At 44.0% G+C, this 20,428-nt stretch overlaps 1 protein-coding gene across 3 annotated transcripts in view; it reads right to left on the bottom strand.

Annotated features, from left to right (window-relative positions):
- The window catches only part of PRDM1 (PR/SET domain 1), a 111,481-nt gene extending 92,682 nt beyond the window's left edge, over positions 1 to 18,799 (bottom strand). The window contains exons 1-3 of one of the 3 annotated variants that reach the window (XM_032101358.1): positions 18,559 to 18,799; positions 7,886 to 7,979; positions 7,112 to 7,149 (exon numbers count right to left, since the gene is read on the bottom strand). The gene's annotated coding sequence lies outside the window, so the exon portion shown is untranslated. Of the gene's footprint in view, positions 1 to 7,111; positions 7,150 to 7,885; positions 7,980 to 8,082; positions 8,434 to 8,920; positions 8,979 to 18,558 lie in introns of those variants that run through there. The other 2 variants (XM_032101361.1, XM_032101357.1) reach the window with 2 other exon arrangements.
- Between the last annotated feature and the right edge of the window lie 1,629 nt (positions 18,800 to 20,428).

Raw genomic sequence — 20,428 nt, 5'->3', positions numbered from 1 at the left:
TATTGAAATATATTCAGCCCCTGTGGATGTTCAGATCACTTCCCATAACAGCATGCATAAAATCATCTGTTTGGGCTGGGGTTATTGCATGCAAAAGCATATCCCACCCTCATAATGTTCCTACTTCTTAAAAATCAGTCTCCAGCTTTGGCAGCTTAATACAGGAGGAAGTGCTCTTCTTCTGTTAGAAATATGACAGTATACTTCAGTAACTGGAACAGAGGAAAAAAGTGTGAGGGAATTTTTCCATTCTTTTCTCTGATTGTTCCCTACAGTGTTTATCAGCAGGCTGGTACCACATCTCCTTCTGTTAGAAAATTAAAAGTTGAGCTGCAAACATAAAAGCCACCATGAACCATGCAATAACCTTCAGGCATTTTAAGAGCAGCAGAGGTTAGAAGGGCAGCTCCTGACTCTAAACAGCACCTATTGTTTCTCTTTCTTCTTGAATAACAAAAGCAGAGCTGAAAGCTATTTACCTGGTTTTACCTCTGTCAGATCTCATTTCCCCCTTTATTTTCAGCAGATGATCTTATCAAATAGTGTAATTTCTAACGGTTGCTTTGATCAGATTTATTTCATTTTTTAAAAAATTTCTCTGTGATAGATTTATTTCATTCTCATATAGATAACTCAGCATACAAAGTCACAGCAGAAAAGCATTTAGGAAACTTCAGGAGTCTGTCAATGTGTATTTAAATCAAGAGTAACTATTTTTAAGCTTATAAGTTAAAATGCTTTCATTTTGAAATCATGAGAGCCAACTTACAGTACAAGGCTCTGATCTTGCAAACACTCCCACACAAACAACTTTCTGTCTGAACCATCCCATGTGTTCCCCTCCCGCTGCAGATTCATACAACTGGACACTTAATTTGTCCAAAACCAACTGCAGAGCAAGGCTGGAAGGAGTAAACTCGCGATGCACAAACTTTTTGGTGTTCTGCTATCCAATGTAGCATGTCCGTTATATTACTCAAATTACTTATAAACAAAAACCTTACACAAGTCGGCACCACGCAGAGTTTTTGTGAGTGGCCGGGAGGGGTCTGTAGTTAATACAGGATTATAGAATCATTTAGGTTGGTATATAAAATCCTCAGAGATCCAGCCTTAAAAAAAAATCCTCACTACAAGATAAAAGCAATACACAATACATGAGTTCTTCCACTGTTTAAAAATATTTATAAAACTTCTGAAGAAAAACCCCCCAACTTCTGGGGGTGTTTTGCTCTTTAGGAACAAAGCTCATACAAAACCAACCATTTCTAACTGATTTCTACTGATTTTCACTTAGAAAATTATTTTCTGTTTTTACTTTCTCTAAATCACTTCACAACAACCACCTCTTGTCTTTCATATACTCCTGTAATTTTATTAAAAAGGTGGGGAAAAACACCCCCTTGAAAATAGGTAACAGAAATCTGAACTGAGAAATTATTTTATTTTGGCTATAGATTAAATGCCAGTGAAGTATTTGTAACCCTAAAAACACCTTTAGACATAACAATCTATGATACAAATTTACAGCACTTGATTCTTCATCACTAGCTGCAGTTTGTAAGTAGCATACAGAAGTTTAGGAAAACCACTAAAAGCTGTGAAATAGCAGGACTTCCCTCCCATACAAAAGCATCTTATAAATTTATCCTAGAATTCCTTAAAAATATAAGTATCTCGAAGTTAATTTTCCCTACTGTAACATGCTACCTGTGGAATCTAACAATGTTACATTAGCAGGACCAGGTTCTTAAGTTAGAATTCTATCAGATACTCAGCTGCTATGAACTGTCATAACTCTGCTGGAGCTGATGTCCCACTAGGACTAATTTCAGAACAGCAAAGTGTTTCTGACAATAAAATAGATATAAAACTAGAAGTGAAAACATGTCTTCTTATACAAGATGGAAGTATATTAAAGAGACACATTTTTGAAAATGGCTCACTCTTACAGCCTTTCAGTCCAGTTTAGATTTTCATTGGAATATTTTCACTTTCTACATAGACAGCATCACCAATAGAAAATAAAATCAAGCCATGTTACTTTTTTGGCATCAACTCTTGCCCTTTTCCAGCCCCATCTCCATCCAAAGTTTTTCCTAACTACAAACAAAAAGGGAATAGACATCTGAGTGTCTGTAAAAATTAAAATTATTGCATACATTATTGGTTTTCTATGTATCTTGAGTCACTTGAAATGTTGTAATTTCATATATTTTCTGCTTTCATAAAATGTTGGTGAAAGGTTTGGTTACTATGGTCCTTTATAGCTTTGGAAGAACTGGCAAGTGGAAAGAGGAAAGTAACTTTCCAGTCAGTTCAAAGGAAATGGAGTATGCTCATTTCCACTTCAGAATCCACTCTCTATCAGGCTCTGCAGACATTTCTGTGTGACCTTCTGCAGCATAGCATCTGGGCACAACATTTTCATCTTATTACTTTCTTTTTCGGTGAAGATATTATTAGTTTATAAAGATGAGGAAAGACTGGACATGGGGTGAGAAGTTTGACAAAAAAAAATATATTATTAGGTACTTAATACCATTCTCCTCAGAACACGCCTGTGTCCCTGTGCTTTAGGATTTATGATTTCTCTGCTGTTTCAAATCTCATACACACTCACAAGTATCCCAAATCTTTCTTCAAAACCTTCAGTTTTGGGCAGGCATCTAAGAAACTTGATTACTTTTTCACATTACTTAACAAAGCAAGTTTTGTTAAAAATATTTATGCTGAAATTCTAAAAATGGCATTATACTTCAACAGGAACAAGATATAGCTTGAACATTCGAAAATTAGTGACTCTCTAATCAAACAGATTTTCCATGTCTAACAAGAATTAGTTTACTAACGCTGATTTCAAAAATACTTATTAGAGGCTTGTAAGAAAAAGAAAAAAACATTTATTTCTCCTCTTTACTGTCCAAGTATCATTGGAGTTATCCCACCACACAAGACGTACAAACTCAGCATTTTCAATTATTTCATATGGATGACGAAGTGTAGTAACTAAACATATTACGACCCTTAGCAGACAAAATAAAATTATCCTGGGAAATAGATGTGGGGGCCAGTGTTTTAAAACTTCATCACGTGACACAAACTGTTAATAGAAGGGTTACTAATGACAGTATTGAAACCCTTAATTACAAATACACCATGATCAGGATGCTATTTGCAATACACTTGCATCTGGCAAGCTAGACAGGACTGGAGTTTTTTGGAATGTAGTGACAGGTGTGATTTTGAGGAAGGCAGCTACCTTCACTGGCTTGAAGAGGACACTAGAGCCTATATAACTAATGAAGCATACACCATCACGCAAAAGAAAAGCCTGAAAAGGTTTGAAAGGAGGAGGAAAGTAAGGAAACATTATCCCATCATCCTTCCATGCTTCTGGAATGTGGGCAGATCATAGTAAAAGTTTAAGCAGCAGGAAGATTAAAGGAAAACTGTTAAAGCCAAAAAGGACACTCACATCATCTGGCGTAAGTCAGTCGTGCCTCTGCAGACTTCAGTGGAGATTCACTGATTTACGCCAGTTGATGTTTTGGCCCGACGGCTTCACAGAAGATACTATCGATTAAATGTGTGTTCTATTCTGATTAAAAGCTTCTCTTGCCATCACAGCACATCTTGCTCCAGCTGGAAGCCACTCTGGCATTTTTCTTTTTGCCAGAAAGCACCCTATAGGCAAATTCCAAAATCATAATAATAATTTAAAAAAAAGAAGTATGCATAAATTGTCAACTACTGTTTGCTATTATTTATAATTTTTTGGCACATACAGACATGCCAGGCACTTTACAGAAAATACTTTGACAATTCCCTTCCCTGAAGAGCTTAAAAGACAAGGGCTAGTCCATTCTGCAAACACAGGGCACTGCTTTACCAAAAATTCTTCCAGTTACTTCAGTGGCATTCCTCACAGTAGTAAGACTGTGCTTATTACGCATGCTGGTAATTTCAGGTCTCAAGTGAAGAACATGGCAAACAAGAGAGGATAAAAGACAAAGATATTTTATAGAGAAATGTTTCAGATGCACTACATTCATAAAGCTTTCTGAACCTGAACACTTTTTCTGTGCATTTAATGTGCCTAGTTTTCACAAAAAACCCCCCAAACCAACCCAAATCAACCAACCAACCAAAAAAAAAAAAAAAAACCCAAAAAACCAACCCCAAAACCCCACCCATAAAAACCCAACCCTTTGAGGCTTGTAATTTTTCAAGTACACGATGTTTAGCATGTGGTTTCTACTGTGATACAGTGTAAACGAAGAAATCCTTAGCATAGGGTTAATAAAAAAGTGGAATTGGGAATGATGGTAACAATTCTGGGAAAGTAACACCCATATGGTTTCAAGCATGGGCACGAGCCCTACACAGAGTAGTACAACTGCAGACCCTGACAAGATTTCTGCCCAGCCTTCAAAGTAAAAAGAAAAGTGGAACACGGGGCCAGCTGTGGAACTGAAAAAGCTATCAGGTTTGAGGAGGGCTGCAGGGAAAAAAAAGAAAGTTAAGCATTAGCTTAACAATGAAGATCACTTTTAACTTCACATCCTGAGTATTGGAAAGCCACTATTGTAATTTCAGAGCATCCAAAAAGGAGGAGTGACCTATCAACTCAATTAAAAACATTTCTAGGAATACTTGATGATGTGAAGGCACAGTATCTTTCCAAATATTACTTGAAACCAATAAGTATTTAGTTTTAATGAAAAGGGCAGATCCATAGTGCCAAAGAGTGACCAAAATTAACGTATTCGTTATACAGTGAATTTATACATAAAGGCACATTCCCTTCTTTGCCCCATTCTCCGGGACACAGGTAACATTTCATTACTACCTCAGGTTGGGTCATTCGCTTTGACAAAAGCTAACACTTTAATAACTTTTGGTGTGACTGTGATATGATTGGAGACACAAAGTTAAAAAAACCCCAACCTGTTAGAATTCTTCAGGCTTTCAGGAAAGTACTATTATTTATCTATTGTTACTTTTAAGACATAGGTAGTATCTTTTTAGCTTTCACTAGTCTCAAAGGAATGAATTTTGCAAACAAAGCCACAAGAAACAAAATCTGTGGTGACAATTCTGATTCATGTATTCATTTTCAAAAGCACAATCTTGACCATTAAGAAGAGCATTTCCAAACTTGTCAGTTAAACACAGAGCACTGGATTTCCATCACAGTCACAAGATTTAAAACACGTTATTATTAGGTGCTTTAGCAAACTCTTAACAGCTGCTGAGAACATGAGCATTTCTACAGCTTTTGGCAAGATCTAGAAGGTTTGAAAATCAAGAAGATGAGATCCAGCAAAGATATTTTTAGGATCAAACCTTTCAAAAAAAAAAAAAAAAAGTCATAAACTAAGCAATCATACATGCAATTTGCAGTTAAACTGTCAATTGTATTTCTCTGCCTCTTCTTCTGTAGTTATATGTTATGCTGTAATCTTTTAATTTGACAAGGGGAAAAGTTGGTATGATTACCAGAGGTACTCAAAGAACTTTCAAATTGCCATTGTGAAACAGCTGTTTACCAGTGTGCGTATTTCTGAAATTGTATTTGCTGCTCTTTAAAGGTTACTGATTTCGCATTGAAGTTGATGGAATGATCTTTTTCACTTCCATCCTAAATGCTTTACAAGAGTTACAGAGTGTTTTAATTTGTTATATTTGTTACACTGGCTTACCTAACTTATGTAAAATTGTTTCCTCTTTTGAAGTGTTTTATAAAAATTCATTTGAAGGATGCAGTGTCCCACATAAATTTATTACTACAGAAAAACTTTTAAAAAATTACACTGCTAGCAATAGAATCCACGAGAACACTTCAAGTTTAGAAATACTTCTCAGATAATCTATTTGGCTCTTATTTATCTGAAAGAAATCACATATTTAGAGGAGAGAGGTATATTTTACAAATTCTTGTACTCCATCTGGAACTAGCATATTTACCAATCTGTGCAAAAGAGAGTTCGTCTGAACATGAGAGCTAGGGACTCCACTTAATTTGTCATCTGTGATTATCACTTGGAAGTCACTGAGTTTATTAAAGACAACTACTGTGTGATAAGGACAGTAGAGACACTATTAACCATGTCATTTAAATTGCTTGAGCTGGCATTGTGCCCAAGTCCTTCAGATCCGTGTATCAACACACTTGTTGCTGGCAAGGACTCATTTAAGGGGGGAGACAAGGAACTCCCTCTCCAAATTGAGTATGCTGTACAGATTTCTACAGTAATTCATGAGAATAAGCAGTATTACTCAGTCTTTGTGTTTTTGATTCCTAGACGGGAGAACGACAAAACAATGACAAACAAGTGAAAAGCTCTATTCCTACTAAGAAAAAAAGAAAAAGGGGAAAAGCATTTTTTTCAATTTTCACTTAAAATTACTTGAATTTGCATTTTACAAGCATATTTTACTTGTAACTGCAATGCTGACAAACTAACAGAGATACCCCACTCAATCACTTGCTCTGCCAAATTTTATGATCCCATATCTCTCCCACCCTTGCCTCCTCCACAGGATCTCCTGCTTTCAGTTCATTAAGCCTGTAGGAAGGAGAAAACCTCTGGTGACTGGGCATAGTTTATCTGCAAATCTACTAAGAGTAACTTTATTTCACTTCTGGCAAGAACCGTGCCACAAAATAACCACACGACATTTGGAAAAGATGCAATTAAGAAGATAATTTTCCCCCCAATTTATACCAAAATAAATATAACATCTTTGTTGGAAACAGCCTACATGTTAATTTAGGCATATTGTTTCCACTGTAGAGAATAGAAACTTTCATTGTACTCTTCTGTTTTCCTAAGCTATGTCCTGATTAAGAAAAGAAAGACTATCCTGGTTTTGGAAGGGAGGAATTCATTAGCTTAACAAGCATCTCAGTGTGTAAAAGCAGCCGATCTCTTCGCTAAAAAATCCTGTGCTTCCCAATATGCACACCGTGTCCAGCAACAACTCGACAGTCTCCTGTTTATCACTTCCCAGCACGAGCGTGCTGGCTCTGTGGGCCTGAGCAAGAGCCCAGGTACTCACAGTACACGTGGGCAGGATGTAAGTGCCAGGGAAGAGGCTCTCTTACCTTCCACAAACTGTCCTTCGCCGTGTTCAGATGAAGATCTGGAAACACAAAATCCAAACCCCCTAAAGTAAGGGCGCAACCAGCAGCTAGCCACACTTCCCTGCCGCCCCCCGCCCCCCTGCCCCACGCCCTCCAGACCACTTTCCCACCGCTTGCACTGCAAACAGCAACTTTCCCGTGGCATTTATTTTTTACTGGTGAGCCATAAAATCGCCTGCTTGTCCAATTAATGCAAGCATCATTATTTTCATTTACCTTTCACCATCTCCACTGAAGGAAAGAAAAGGGAGGGAAAACAGGAAAGCAAATGCATAAAAGAAGCTTCAGAAACGTGCGTTTCAACTCATTTACGAGCCCAGATAAAGGTTAATAGTTAAGCTCCTTCCTTTCCCTCCCGATTATTGATGCCCTTCAAGAAATGAAATATTTTTTGTGCTCATTTAGCAGAGGCTAGACAAACTGTCAACATCTCCACTTTATTTACGGGTTGAGCAAGAGCAGTTCCTCAGACATCAACATTTTTTACGTTAATCCTGGAGAGAATCCACTTCTCTAAAACTACAAAATTTGCCAACTTCTGTAGTATTTATTTTTAACGAACGAGAGCAAGAGCCTTGAGCTATCCTCCGCTGAGGAGGAGAAGGGGGAAAGTGCAGCTCCACTCTCCCAACTTTAAAGCGCTTTCCCCCTCCTTCCCACACCACTCAGCCCCTGATCACTCTCTATCCCACCACCCCCTTCCACCCCCAAAAATCTCCCCTCCCGATCCCCCACCTGCTCCACGTCCAGTGGGATTTCAAGGGAGGAAACAAAATTTGCCAAGTGGTTCCTTTTGGGCGACTTCTTCAACCCGTCTGGAGATTTAAACCTGAAAAACAAACACCTCTATTGAATGCAAACTAAGCTTTGGGGGTTGCCGAGTTAATTCCTCGGCAGACAGCTACTCTCAGTGTCTGGTTACACAAACATACCTACAGACAGGTTGGAGGGGAGTCCCTCAGAAACCAAGGAGAGGCGAAGGGAGGAAATAAAATCAAAATAGGCAGAAAGGTTGGAGTGGGGGACTCAGGAGGGCAGCGGGGTAAGTAGCCTGGAGAGAAGGACGATACGCAGCTGGAGACAGGTTTAATACTCGGCAGGAACAGGGAGACTCCAAGCAAGGGCCGATGCGGGCAGGGTCTGATACCCCAGAGGTCTCGACTAGGGATGGGGGGAAGGGAGGGGGTGTCCTTTTGGGTGGCGGTGATAACAACTTTTTACAGACAGCCTAAATAAAACAAAGGAAGGCACAAACCCGGCCGAGCGCCGAGGCGCGAGCGAGGAGCGGGCTGCTCCGGGGGCGGGCGGCTCCGCGCCCTCCTCACCGGCACCTCCTGCCCCGGCCGTGCCCCGCGGGCCCTCGCCACCACCCCGCTCACCCTTACCTGCCGCTGCCCCCGGGCCGCCCGCGCCCGCCGGCCGCCGGCCCCTCGCACCATCGCGCCGGGCACAAAGGGGCGGCGGGGCAGGGCCGCGCCGGCAGCCCCGGGAGGTGCGGTGGTAAGAGCAGCGGTGCGAGCGCTGACAGCCGCGGCGAGCAGGGAAATTGAAAAAAAAAAAAAATTAGTTGAAAGGAAAAAAAAGAGGTGGAGAGACGACCACCCTAATAAACCGCCGTGATCATGCCGGGGAGGCGAGTCCCTCCTCCCGGGAGCAGCGCTGCGGGGCGCGCTCCTGCCCTGCCCTGCCCTGCCTGAGGGGGACGCGGCGGAGGGGAGGGGAGGGGAGGAGGGGGAACCGCCCGCCCTGCCTTGCCCGGCCCGGCCCTACCCGGCCCGGCCTCCAGGGACAGGCGCGAGTGCGGCTGCGGAGGGAGATGCCGGCGGTGCGGGATGCGGGGAGGCGGCGCGGGGCACCGCAGCCCTCAGAAATCATCCACGCACACACCCCCGCCTCCCGTCGCTCGTCCCCCGTGCGGCCGGGCTGCTTCCCGGCTGTCACATGGCTCCTGCCGCCACCCCCAAAAGGGTTTCGGGAGTCGCTTCACTTTCACTTTGGCCCCGCCAAGGGGCTCCCGGGGGCCGCGGCGCCTGACAGGAGCTCTCACAGCGAGGGGCTCACCCGCTGCCCCGCGCCTTTCCCCGGCTCCCGAGGGGGATGAGGGGCAGAGCTCAGCCCCCTCCGCATCCCTTGTCAGGGTGCGGGGCCGCCCTGGGGCCCGCTGCAGCGGGGTGTTGTTGGGAGCGGCTCTGCTCGTGTCAACCTTCCTTTCGCGTTTTAAGCAGGAAAAAAAAAGGAGAATAATAAAAATACAGCCGGGTCCGTGGGAGCTCCGGGCTGGGGAATTGCATGCAGCGCGGCAGCAGAGGGGTGTGGCAGGGGGACTGGTAGGAGCGGGGCATTTGAGAGCCACAGACAAGGACGCTTGCTCTGTTTTCTGGTGGGACTGATCCCATATGCGTCCTGCCCACCCCTGCAACCTGCTTGATCCCTTATGTCAGTCTATCTAAAGGAGGTGGTGAAAATCCCACTGGAGAGACAAAGTCATGCCTTGCACAGGGAGGGTGTCCTTGAGCAATATTCATCGTCTGTCATGGTGACGTGGAGGTGCCTCTGTGGGACCTTTCCATGCTGCCCACTAACACACTCTGCACCCACACCTATGGACACAGACTTCTTAATACCCCACTAACAGCAAGCCCAGTGTCCCACAATGAACACCAGGGATGGATCCGGTCCAGCAGCATTATTTTTGAGCTCAGAATAAACATTTCCAGGATGGGAGGCGTGCTCCATATAACTATGTCAGATGCTGTTGCATCCCGGCTTCATTTTGAAAGAGCCATTAAGAAGGAAAAGGGAGTTACAACTTCTATCTTGCTGCCCTCTTCTACTGTAGGCACCCTGCTGTTATGGACATGGCCCTCCTGTAGGAAGTATGCGATTTTCCATGAATATCCCTGGTCTTAATGTTGATGCCATTGAGGGGAGAGAGCCAGAAAAGAGCAGTAGCCTCCTCCAGAGGACCTCTCCATGTGCCTCCTGTGAAATGCCCATCACCTATGCTTGTGGATGGGTGGGTGGGTGGTCATTAACCACTCAACGGAACTTGCAGCTCCCAACACTTCCCGAAAGACACAGCCACACTTACTGCACTAATTATGGCTACACGTGCCCTGCGCAGAGACAACCTTGTGCTGAGTGAGTCAACTGGCATTATGTCCTGGCTTTTATGTAAGCTCTTTCACTCTGGCCTTCCCTCAACAGTCATCAAACATGGCACAACACATGTTCATAATTTTTAATGAGCTGGCCTGTAACCACCTTCACCCAAGCCCCTGTCACGAGCACAGCAGCAATCCCTTGGTTTTCTTGAGGCTTGACTGATGCTGATGCCAACAATCAGGCTGCACACGCTGTGAAGCACTAGCACATGCTCATGCTTGGTTCCTCTGCACCTCAGCCTGCTCTCCCCAAATGTCTGACATGTTTTACTCAGCATGAACAAGAAAAATATAATTACAGTGGGGTTTGGGGTTTTTATTTTCAGTGCACAACTAGATAAAAGATTACCACACAGAATATACATTCCAGTGACAACAAACAAAGTCCCAGCACCACACATTTTAGTATTCTGTCATGAGGTTTCTGGTTCTGCACTACAACCGTTTGCTTTGAGATTCACTGTTAAATGCAACAAAGACCACTCTGACGTTTGTGTTTGTGTTTCTTCTTTTTTTTTAGTATTTATCATAAGGCAACAAGAAGCAGTAATAAATCAGACTGTGAACAAATGCTCTCTAAAAAACCACCCAGTTCATTGCATGTTATTCTGAGTATTTGCTAACTTGAGTACTGTCATTTGAGAATATTTCATATTCCATAATATTCATTATCTTTCCTAATTTTTCAATTACAAGGCAGAATTTGACCCCTTTTATCCATGTTTTTTTCTGCTACAAACCGCCATGAAGTCAAGAGCACTTGAGAAGAAGCTACTGCTAACTGGCAAAATATGGCAGAATCTGTCCCCAGTTACATAGCTCCATTCTCTCACCCTGTCTCCACTGACAGCATGCTCACCACTCAGGAACAATGGCCTGAAAGTTAAGAAAGAAAACATTTTACAGTAAGTGAAATACAGGGAAACAATAGCCTAATTTACCAAGTAAGAATAGTGAGATATCATCCCTGAAAAGAGTCAAGCATAATCCAGATAGGAGAGAGTGAAGAGATGATCAGGCAGTCATCCAGGCATCCAGGCCTATCTTCTGATGCTGCCCAAAGATTAAATCTGTCCTTACAAAGCAAAGCAAGGACCTGGAATAATGTTATCTTACCTCTCCTTCCCTCCCCCCCCCCCCCTTACATTTTTATCAAGCTCTTTTATCTTTGGATGCTTGGAAAACAAAAAGAAAAGGGCAGAAAGCAGAAAGTACAGAAAGTGAGAGGAAGGAACATTATTGTTGGGTTTTTTAATTTAAAAAGAGGGACGAATTTATTTAGATGTTGTCACATTTTAATCACAGGGCATTTTAATTTAAATATGTGCAATTAAACGAAATTAGTTGTACCGACAAAAGTCTAGAATTAAAGGAATATCAAGTTAAGTGTCCATCAAGTGTCCATGATGGTTTAAGCAAATTGGATGACTTTGTTTCTTGGCTTTTTTCAACATCAAAAAAGGAGTCTCAAGCAAGTGAAACACATTTTTAAAATCAACTGACTAAAAGGCTTTCCATCCACAAAATTACAGGGAGGAGTGCTGCCCAGCAGAAAAAATATTTCAATAATCAATAGCAGAATAATCCGAGGCAACCAACCTGCATTTGCATGTCAGGGTACACAGAGAACATCTTCCAGGGTGCTGAGGTGTGAAGGGAGGAATGAGCAAATTCAAAGCTATCCCTTTATGTAGCTTTTACAATATTCTAATTTACCAACGTTTGTAAGCAAAAGAACAGGAGGAAAAGATAAATTAAAATGTATACCTGGCACACATTTTTGTTTACAAACACTTGAAAACTCTGTTTGTGATTTAAGTAGTTCTAAGGTTATTTATGTTAATGGTATGCATGAGTCTAAATGGCATCCTGTTCTGAAAAAAGAGCTGAAGGAAAAGTGCTTTGGGGCAGTCTACACCCTTTTTTGTCCTTCGGCCATAATAACAACTGAAATGGAGGAAATGTGACAAAAGTGTGGTGCTGTGTAAGGTAGGCTGGCTGGATTAAATACTGTGTGGAACGGTAGCCTTCCACCCTGGGAATTAGGAAGAGCTTTCTCTTCCTGAACTAGGCAGACTTCCTATAAGCTTGGGCAGGATATTTTGCTTTACTTTTTCTGTACAAGGTTAATAATATTTCTCTATAAAGCAGTCCACTGTGTCCCAGTGATTGCAAGCATGGTTGCTTTCAGGTTTGTAACCTGCTTCAGCAATCCCACATTGAAAGTATTTGATTCAAGGTGGTGCAGTGTGGTTAAGAAATTTCAATCAGCAGAGTATTTGGTATTGAAGCTCAGTCTCTACTGAGGGAGAAATTACTGCATTAGAATCCTGGAAATTTGCTGCTTATTTTCCTTTTAAGCTTCAAATAACTTGAATTTACTGATGGTATTTTTTTTCAGGGTACGAAGCCCCTGCTCTTTTTTCCTCTTGCCTAGAAGAGATGGGTGTTTGGAAGGGCAAAGAAATATTGTTGCAGGTCTGTAAGGACAGTTGATGAGTATCAGTGGTTGCTCTCAGCTTTATTTAATTTGAGATTTTTAAAAAATTTGTTGAATCACTGTATTTGTCCAGAGTACTTAGAAGACTGGATATACACGCACTATCTGATAGTGTGCAAGCTGCCCATATGTGGTAAACTAAAATTATTCTTACTAAATGTTAAAGAAAAAAAATAAGGGTGGAACTTTTCTCTTTGTAGTTTTAAAGAAATTTTACATTTCATGCTTGCATTATCTAGTTCCACTAAAACAAAATTCAAGTCCAAAATTGGTACACAAAGATTTCCTGTAGTGATTACTTGAATTGGAAGAGAAAGTCAAACTGACTCTGCCACATATGAAGACCCAGACAAATATTCATGATTATCATTTTGAATAGGGTGAAGAGGTAATGGTTTACACATTCCATATTATTATTTAGGCAGTGGGTTTAATATATTCAAAAGTTTCCCAGTCCCAGCTTCAAAAATCTGGAGACTTAATATTTTTGTGCCACTAAAATGAGACATCCTAATTCACATAGATGCCATAATAACATGAAGAAAAGGGTAGAACTTTATTTGATTTGTCCTACTTAATATTTTAGTGCCATATTCAGTAGTTCTATTCTGTGAATTCTGTTCAAGACTTGCTGCTAGCAAGCTGGACTAAAAGCTGTCCAGGAAAGAAAGCTGCCTCCAGAGAGAGAGATTTAAAAATATGGTAATGGTCATACTAGCTCAATCCAAGGTGTGTTCAGTCTCAAATTATGACTACTAGTGGCTACTTCTGGGGAAGATGCAAAAAATGCCAAAAATAACATTTCTAGATTAATCATGTTTCTTCCTAAACATTCAGTTACTTAGGCTTAGAGATGAAGGTTTGTTTTACTTCCAAATGTGATAATGTAAAAATATTATTATTTTCATTTGAGAGTATAACTCTTTCTCTCCATCTATATATTTTTCTTTTAATTCCATCAAGACCCTGCTTTTAATGGCATCTGATGACAGCGTTCCACAAGTTAACTCTCCCTTGTGCAGAAAATTCCTAAGATCTCTTTTCCATTTCCTCTTGTCTTGTTTATATATTACTCATACAAGTCATGAGGGCCAAGAAGTTCTTAATCTATCTTCTCTTACACCCATTTTATTTTACACATCTGTGTTATTCATCTTACCCTCTGATTATCCCATACGCCCCAAAGCAGCCAGTAGTCTTTTCAAACATCAGTGTTGTGTAGATCATGGACAATTCATGGTGCATTTCCCTGAGCCATTATATTTTGATCTTTTCTTTTTGAGATCTTATTTCTGGCAGGGGCTTCCCGCTGATCTACATGATGACAAAGCTTATGTAAATCTTTCTCCCACGCCTGCCTCCCCTTTCCATTGCTATCCAATATTTAATTAGCTTCCTTTACTGTCGCTGCCCTTTGACCAGAGGTTTTCACTGTATTATCCACAGTGATGTCCAGATTTCCATCCTGAGTCACTAGAATAAATTGAGAAGCAAATCAGTGAATGTGTTCTTCAAATCTTATGTCGTTTAACATTTCCCGAGCTGTTACCCATTCTTGTGTCTGCCCTGGGCCTCTTTGAAATTCCTCTCAGTCTGTCAAGCTTTTGGCCAAAGTAACCACTTGAACCAGTTGATACGGACACCACTTAGCTGAGTTGCACTTATCCTCCTTTTGCCTGCCAGACTGTGGGCAGACTGGGGTTACTCAACTGAGTTTAGGAAAGAAAGTGAAGGAGAGTTGGATGCTTGGGCCATCTCTGTGTAAAAGGGCCAAACTTTCATCTCCTGATTATGTTTTTCCTCATTAAAGGAAGGTCCCTCGTGCCTCCTCTGTGGAATGAGATTGTAGAAGCAGTGCATTTGCAGTCTTTTGTGCTGCTTGTTTGAATCTGCTTATCAGCAGACAGACCATGGCTTTTGGAAACAATACTGTTTTTAGCAGAGGGCACACCAAAGCAGGATCTTTTACTTGTTCAAAAATGGCCTTAAGTATCAGAAATACTAGAAGCGATTAAACAACTCTTTTCCCCTTCTCTGTTTGGATATATCTACTACAGGCACAGGGAAGAGCCCCTTCCCTCTGGATTACTGTTAAAGTGAGAGACATGGTTAAAAGGCTAATAAAAAATCAAGAAGTCATAAATACTAAGTGATTTTTAAGTAAATATGTGTGGGTTGGTTTTTTTTTTCCTTCCAAAGGAATGCTCAGCTGTTAGTGTTATGTTTGACAGCTTGTAAAAAGGTGAGTTTTTGCTGAAGAGCAAGAACAGGTTGAAGAGAGACAAAGGCATGTTCTGAGATAAAGAAACTGAGAGGTATCTGCTCCACAGATTGAAGGTGTTGCATTACTCTGTGCAATGTCCAGAGAGGGAGAAATCTGCACGGCAAAATGGTCATAAAATACATTTTTGCAAAGAAGACAGGAAATGTTTCTGTCAAAAAAACCCCAAACCCAAAAAAACCACCCCCCACAACCAAAAACAACCCCAAAAACCAAACCAAAAAAACCACCAGTCCCTCTGATGCAGTTTTCCCATCTGGAGAAACAAAGCAAGACAGATCTCTCCCTGCTCTCAAACTACACATCTCAAAACCAGCCCAGTGCCTTGAGGCAGCAGTTTCAGAGCCAGAGCAGGGCACTGTGTCCTGGGCCCTTGTGCGCTGAGGCTGTGGGACACGCTCCCAGCCCTGCACGTGCTGGGACAGCTATGGCATCTTAACCAAGACAGGGCAATCAGTAGCCCAGCTCTGAGCTTGCTATAAGATCATGGTTCATTTAAGTATGTAACTCAGAGGTCACTGCGTTACCTCTGAGAAAAAACACTTGCTGTCTCATTCTTCCCTCAGGGTTTATTGCCAGCGTGATTATATTTTCAGGAGTGACAGGGAGGCCCTGAGCTATAAATCTAAGGGAGATAGAGAGTGAGCTGATTATCAGACACCTCCTTCACCACTCCAAAGTCAATAACCTCAGCATCTCACAAGGTTACTTTCTGGAGGAAAACAATCTCTCAGCCAGACTCTGTTTGCATCTGCTGAATTGTATTCAGTCTGTCTTCTCAACAGCTGGGAAATCAATAGCTTGCCCACCATCCCAGAGCTCAAACAACACAATCTTTTCTACTAGTGAGGAGGCTCAGGTGGCACTAGGATTAGGTGAATTGGGTTTGAAAAGTGATTTAGGAGGAAAGTAAGTGCTTGCTTGAAGGAAGGTCTCTGTTCCCCACTCCCAAAATCCAGCATATATATCTCTTCCCCCTGGAAGCATGGGAGCCCTTTTCTTTGAACCCCCACAAATAATTTTGAGGCTTTTTAATGACGAGGTAGCCACTAGATACTATACAAAACGTTACATTTAGGACAATCCAAGGAATATATCAGCAGCTTCCCGGAATCTCCTTTTCACCCCGGGGGGTAAGTTTATTTACAGAAAGTTAGTTTTACTTTACCCCAATGGCAAGTGGTAAACTCAGCCGATAATAACAAGTCATTTATTTGGCTTCTGAGAAGCTGCTTGCAGATGGGAATCGGTTTTTATAAACCATGTATGGAGGGACACATTTGAAGCAGCCCCGGTGAATGTCTCCCAGCGCTGCCGGGCCGGTGAGAAGCGTCAGGGCTCGGCTCGGCTCGGTCACCTCCCGCCCTTCCCGCCTCCGGCACCGCGACGCCGAGGAGCGAGTTGACTCCTGCCAGCGGACATAAACCCCGTGCCGAGGGACTTCATGTTTTATCATAAATTCTCGCGCTTTACAACACACTTTAAAGGGACTTTCTTTCCTTTCACATAAATCCCCGGGAAGAACAAGAAAAAGAAAAAAAATGATGCCCACCCTCCTTCCCGACACCCGCCCGAGCGTATTTCCCGAGCAGCAGGGTCGTCCCGCCGGTGGCTGATTCACCAAGCAATTCCCTGTTTTCTGTGCGCGCTGCAGAGCGGTCAAAGCCCAAGGCCGTGTCGGTAATCTCGCCAGCGGCTGGTGCAAGGGGAAAGAAAAATAGCCTCAGATCCGGCTGGGCAGTAGCGAAACCGCGCCGGCGACCGCTCCGCTGGCCGCCGCGCCCGACAAGGGCCCGACGGCCGGTGGGCAGCGGGCCTGGCACGGCGCGGGTGACAGGGGCCGCCGGGGCGGCGGCGCTCCCCAGTCGCCACCTGCGAGATGCGCCCCGGTGCTGCCGCGGCGCAGAGGGGAGGATCGATTAACGCCGCGCTAATGACCCCTCAGCTTTCGCACACCCCTCCTTTCAGCAGTCCCCTCTGCGGTCTCGGTCCGCGGCGGACACGACCGGCCCGGCCCGCCTGCTGCTCGGCGCACCTGAGCGGCCCCGGCGGGGCGAGCGGCAGCAGCTCTGCCCGCCCGCCCCTGGGGCTCCGGAGCTGCAGCGTTCCCCCGGCCAGCGCGGAGCAAACAGGGGCGGGTCTCCACCACCCGCCCCTCGGCAGCACTGAGAAAAGTACGTTATTCCTAGCGTGTGCTCTTTTTCTTCTTTTTATTTTTCCTCTTTTTTCCCCCCGTTTTTCCCCCTCATGCACGACCGAAGTGCTCCGACGATGAGTGCGATTTAAATTTGAGCTCCGCCGCAGTTCTGGCACTATCAAACCACATTCATTTTCACATCCTTCCCAAAATTTTTGCCGTGGTTCCCTCGCTGCAGTTTGCGTAAACAGCTTTACTGTGTAACTATCGGGAAACATAAATACACGGAAATAAATAATAGCCCGGCAATCGGAATGAATATCCCAGGGCAGAGCGGGCAAAGGAGAGCAGAAAGAAGAGAGTATCTCCCAGAATGTGTATTGCGTTTTGATATTTGCTTTTTTTTTTTTTTTTTACCTCACTCTGCTTGCGGGGAAAATTTAATTAAAATAAAGGTATTTTTTTGCCCCTTGTTTGATGTATCTTGCTCGCGTAACAGCAACGTCTCGAAGAAAATAAAGCAGACAGATTCGGGCGCCGCTAATTAGAAAGCAACGAATGCTGGCATTTAATAAACATTTGAGTGCCCGATGGTGCAGAAGGAGCCAGCGGAGGGGCGGCGGTTTCCGAGTGCCGCGGGACCAGCGCCGAAACGGCTCCGCGGGACGGGAATTAACGCGGTTGTTCCCGCTGGGCTGCGGAGCGGAGCACGGAGTCGCGACGCGGGCAGAGAACCCTGCCCACCTCTCGCCTCCAGCTCCCTGCCTGAGCACACTCTCCGCACGGCGCCGTGAGAGCCGGCGGGACATCCGCGCTGATTTATCCGCGGAGGGATCCAGCCCTCCCCTCCCCTGCTCCGGATTTCTCGGGGGTCTGCGCTGCTGCCCGCCCGGCCGCGCACCTTTTCTCTCCCCCGCCAGGCTCCCGTCCTTGCTGCGGGTGGCCGGCGACAGCTCCGCGCACCCCCGCGGCTCCCCGCTCCGGGGCGCGGGGCGGCGAGGAATAGGCAGGGGCCGCGCAGCTGTTGACAGACAGAAAGCCTCGATCTCCCAACCCGTCCTCAATCCATCTTCGCGGGATGGCAGTGGGCAGCCCCAACAGATTAAAGTAAAAGGCTTTGTCACTGCTGAAAAGACGAAGTTGAGAGAGGAGGGGGGAAGAAAGCGAGGTCTGATGATGAGGAGTAGCGTGGGAGGGAAATCACCTGGCGATCAAGCTGTGAGGGGAGTTAAATATGCATCCATCCATCTATCCAACCATTCCGCTGCCACCCCCCAGTGCTTCCCCCTTGTGCACCCACAGCAGTGTTGAGAAGTTGGGACCCACCTGGGGAAGGTGCAGCGCGGCCACAGGTGTGTGGTGCAGAACGGCGTGGAGCGGTGTAGACCAGGGAGGAGAGCTAAGGACAGCCGGAGTGGGGGTGAGGGTCTTGATCTGCCTGTACACCCCCGGCACCAGTGGCCTCCATGGATGGAGCGTGGGTCAGGACCAGGGTGGGTGCAGTTTCCCCCGTCAGCAGAACCCTGGGCGGTGTGAGGAGCTGGCAAGGGAAGGGTTGCCCTGCTTGAATTACACTGGCTTTGCTAGTCCAACAGAAGGGACTGCAGCAAGTGGGGAAACGAGAGCCAGCTGAGCACTCCTGCCAGCCTTGTTGGGGCTGAACTTGAGGTCAGTGGAGCGCAAAACTCCTCCAGGGAAGGAGGAAACAAATGTTCATGGATCGGGTATCGACAAACTTGAACAAGTGGGAGGGAGAGGAGGAGAAGGGACAGTCAGAGCTGCCTTCATAAAACTGTAAACAGTGGTGTTGGGACAGAGTTGAAAGGAAATTGCCTGGCAGCTGCTTGGAGTTTCCCTACGATGTGCTGGCCCTAGTGAGAGACGAGAGAGCCCTTTACTGGAAATGTGAAGTCCCCCCACCCCCGGGAACTGCATCCTGTGGCAGAAGCTGGCCATCCCCTCGCAGGTTCCCCTCCGGGTTACAGTCAGGCTGGTGGGGAGAAGCTGGAGAGAAGAAATCTCGTCACTGCTGATTCAGGCCTTCACACGGGGACACAATGCACTCCAGTGTGAAGGCCCTCGCAGCTCCTCCTCCTGCCAGGCGAAAGGTGACTGCCCCTTCCACAGGCCGCCTCTCTGTTCAGGTACTTGTTAAATTGGCCCAGTCTGCTGGCAAGGAGAGAACTTCCCATTGATTTTTACAAACTGTGAAACCTTAAGCCTGTATCAGGTGATGAGAGAGAGGGGGAGATCAGGGGGTTTCAGCACTTGCAAATCTCTTCATTTCATCACTTTAAAAAGGAATTTTTATCTCCAACCATATTGAAGATAAATGATCTATTAATAACAATAAAAGAGAGTTTGAAGCAGAGAGACCCAGGTATTAAGTTTTTTTTAATGGACTTCTGGTTTAGGATTGATTTTCTGAACAATGCTTCTGCAATGGCTTTTCATAAGATACAGTATTTGATTTTTCCACAAGATATCAAGAACAGATGCATCTAAGTAAACAGATACATGTAAGTACAGACTCTTGCAGAAGGCAGTGCTCATTTTGTCCATGTGAGCTTCACGAATGATTTATTTTTGTAGCCCTTAAGCATAATAATAATAATAATAGAACATATGTGTCCATTTTATTGCCATATTTCCAAAGTTCATACAACTCAGCAAGCAATGAGCATTTTTGTTTCAAGCTGGGCCTTAGACCATATACTTTATTAAAAAGAGAATTCCACAAAACCCAGACCTGGTAAAACTGTGTACAAAGGGCCAGGGAGCTGCTTTATTACAATAGTTGCGCCTAACATGCATGAAGGTTCAGAACTGGCTCCATTCTTACTTATCTTAGCAGCAGGCCTGTGACATCCCAAGCCAAAGCTGTATAATCATTCCATTATAAACCATGCATTTCCCAGTTGTAAATGGTCATGGTAAAAAATGTATTTGTGGCTTAAATTTGGTGTGGAGAGTCTCAGGAAGGATGTTTATTTCCACTCTGTAAGATTTTGAAATTAGGCAATTTGGTCAATTGTTTGGGTTCAGAAAGAGTAGAAGAGGGTATTATAAATTTATTTTCCAGGTTTTAATACTTAGAAGGGGTCTGTTTTTTAAGAGTGATCTTCAATCATTTGAGAAAGAACTTGAACCTATGCATTAAAGGTTAAGGGGAATTTATGATGAAGTTCAGGAGAAA

The sequence above is a fragment of the Corvus moneduloides genome, chromosome 3, assembly GCF_009650955.1.
Source record: "Corvus moneduloides isolate bCorMon1 chromosome 3, bCorMon1.pri, whole genome shotgun sequence".
Classification (NCBI taxonomy): domain Eukaryota; kingdom Metazoa; phylum Chordata; class Aves; order Passeriformes; family Corvidae; genus Corvus; species Corvus moneduloides.
Note: the sequence above shows the minus strand (reverse complement) of the source record. Positions and strands in the feature narration are given on the sequence as shown.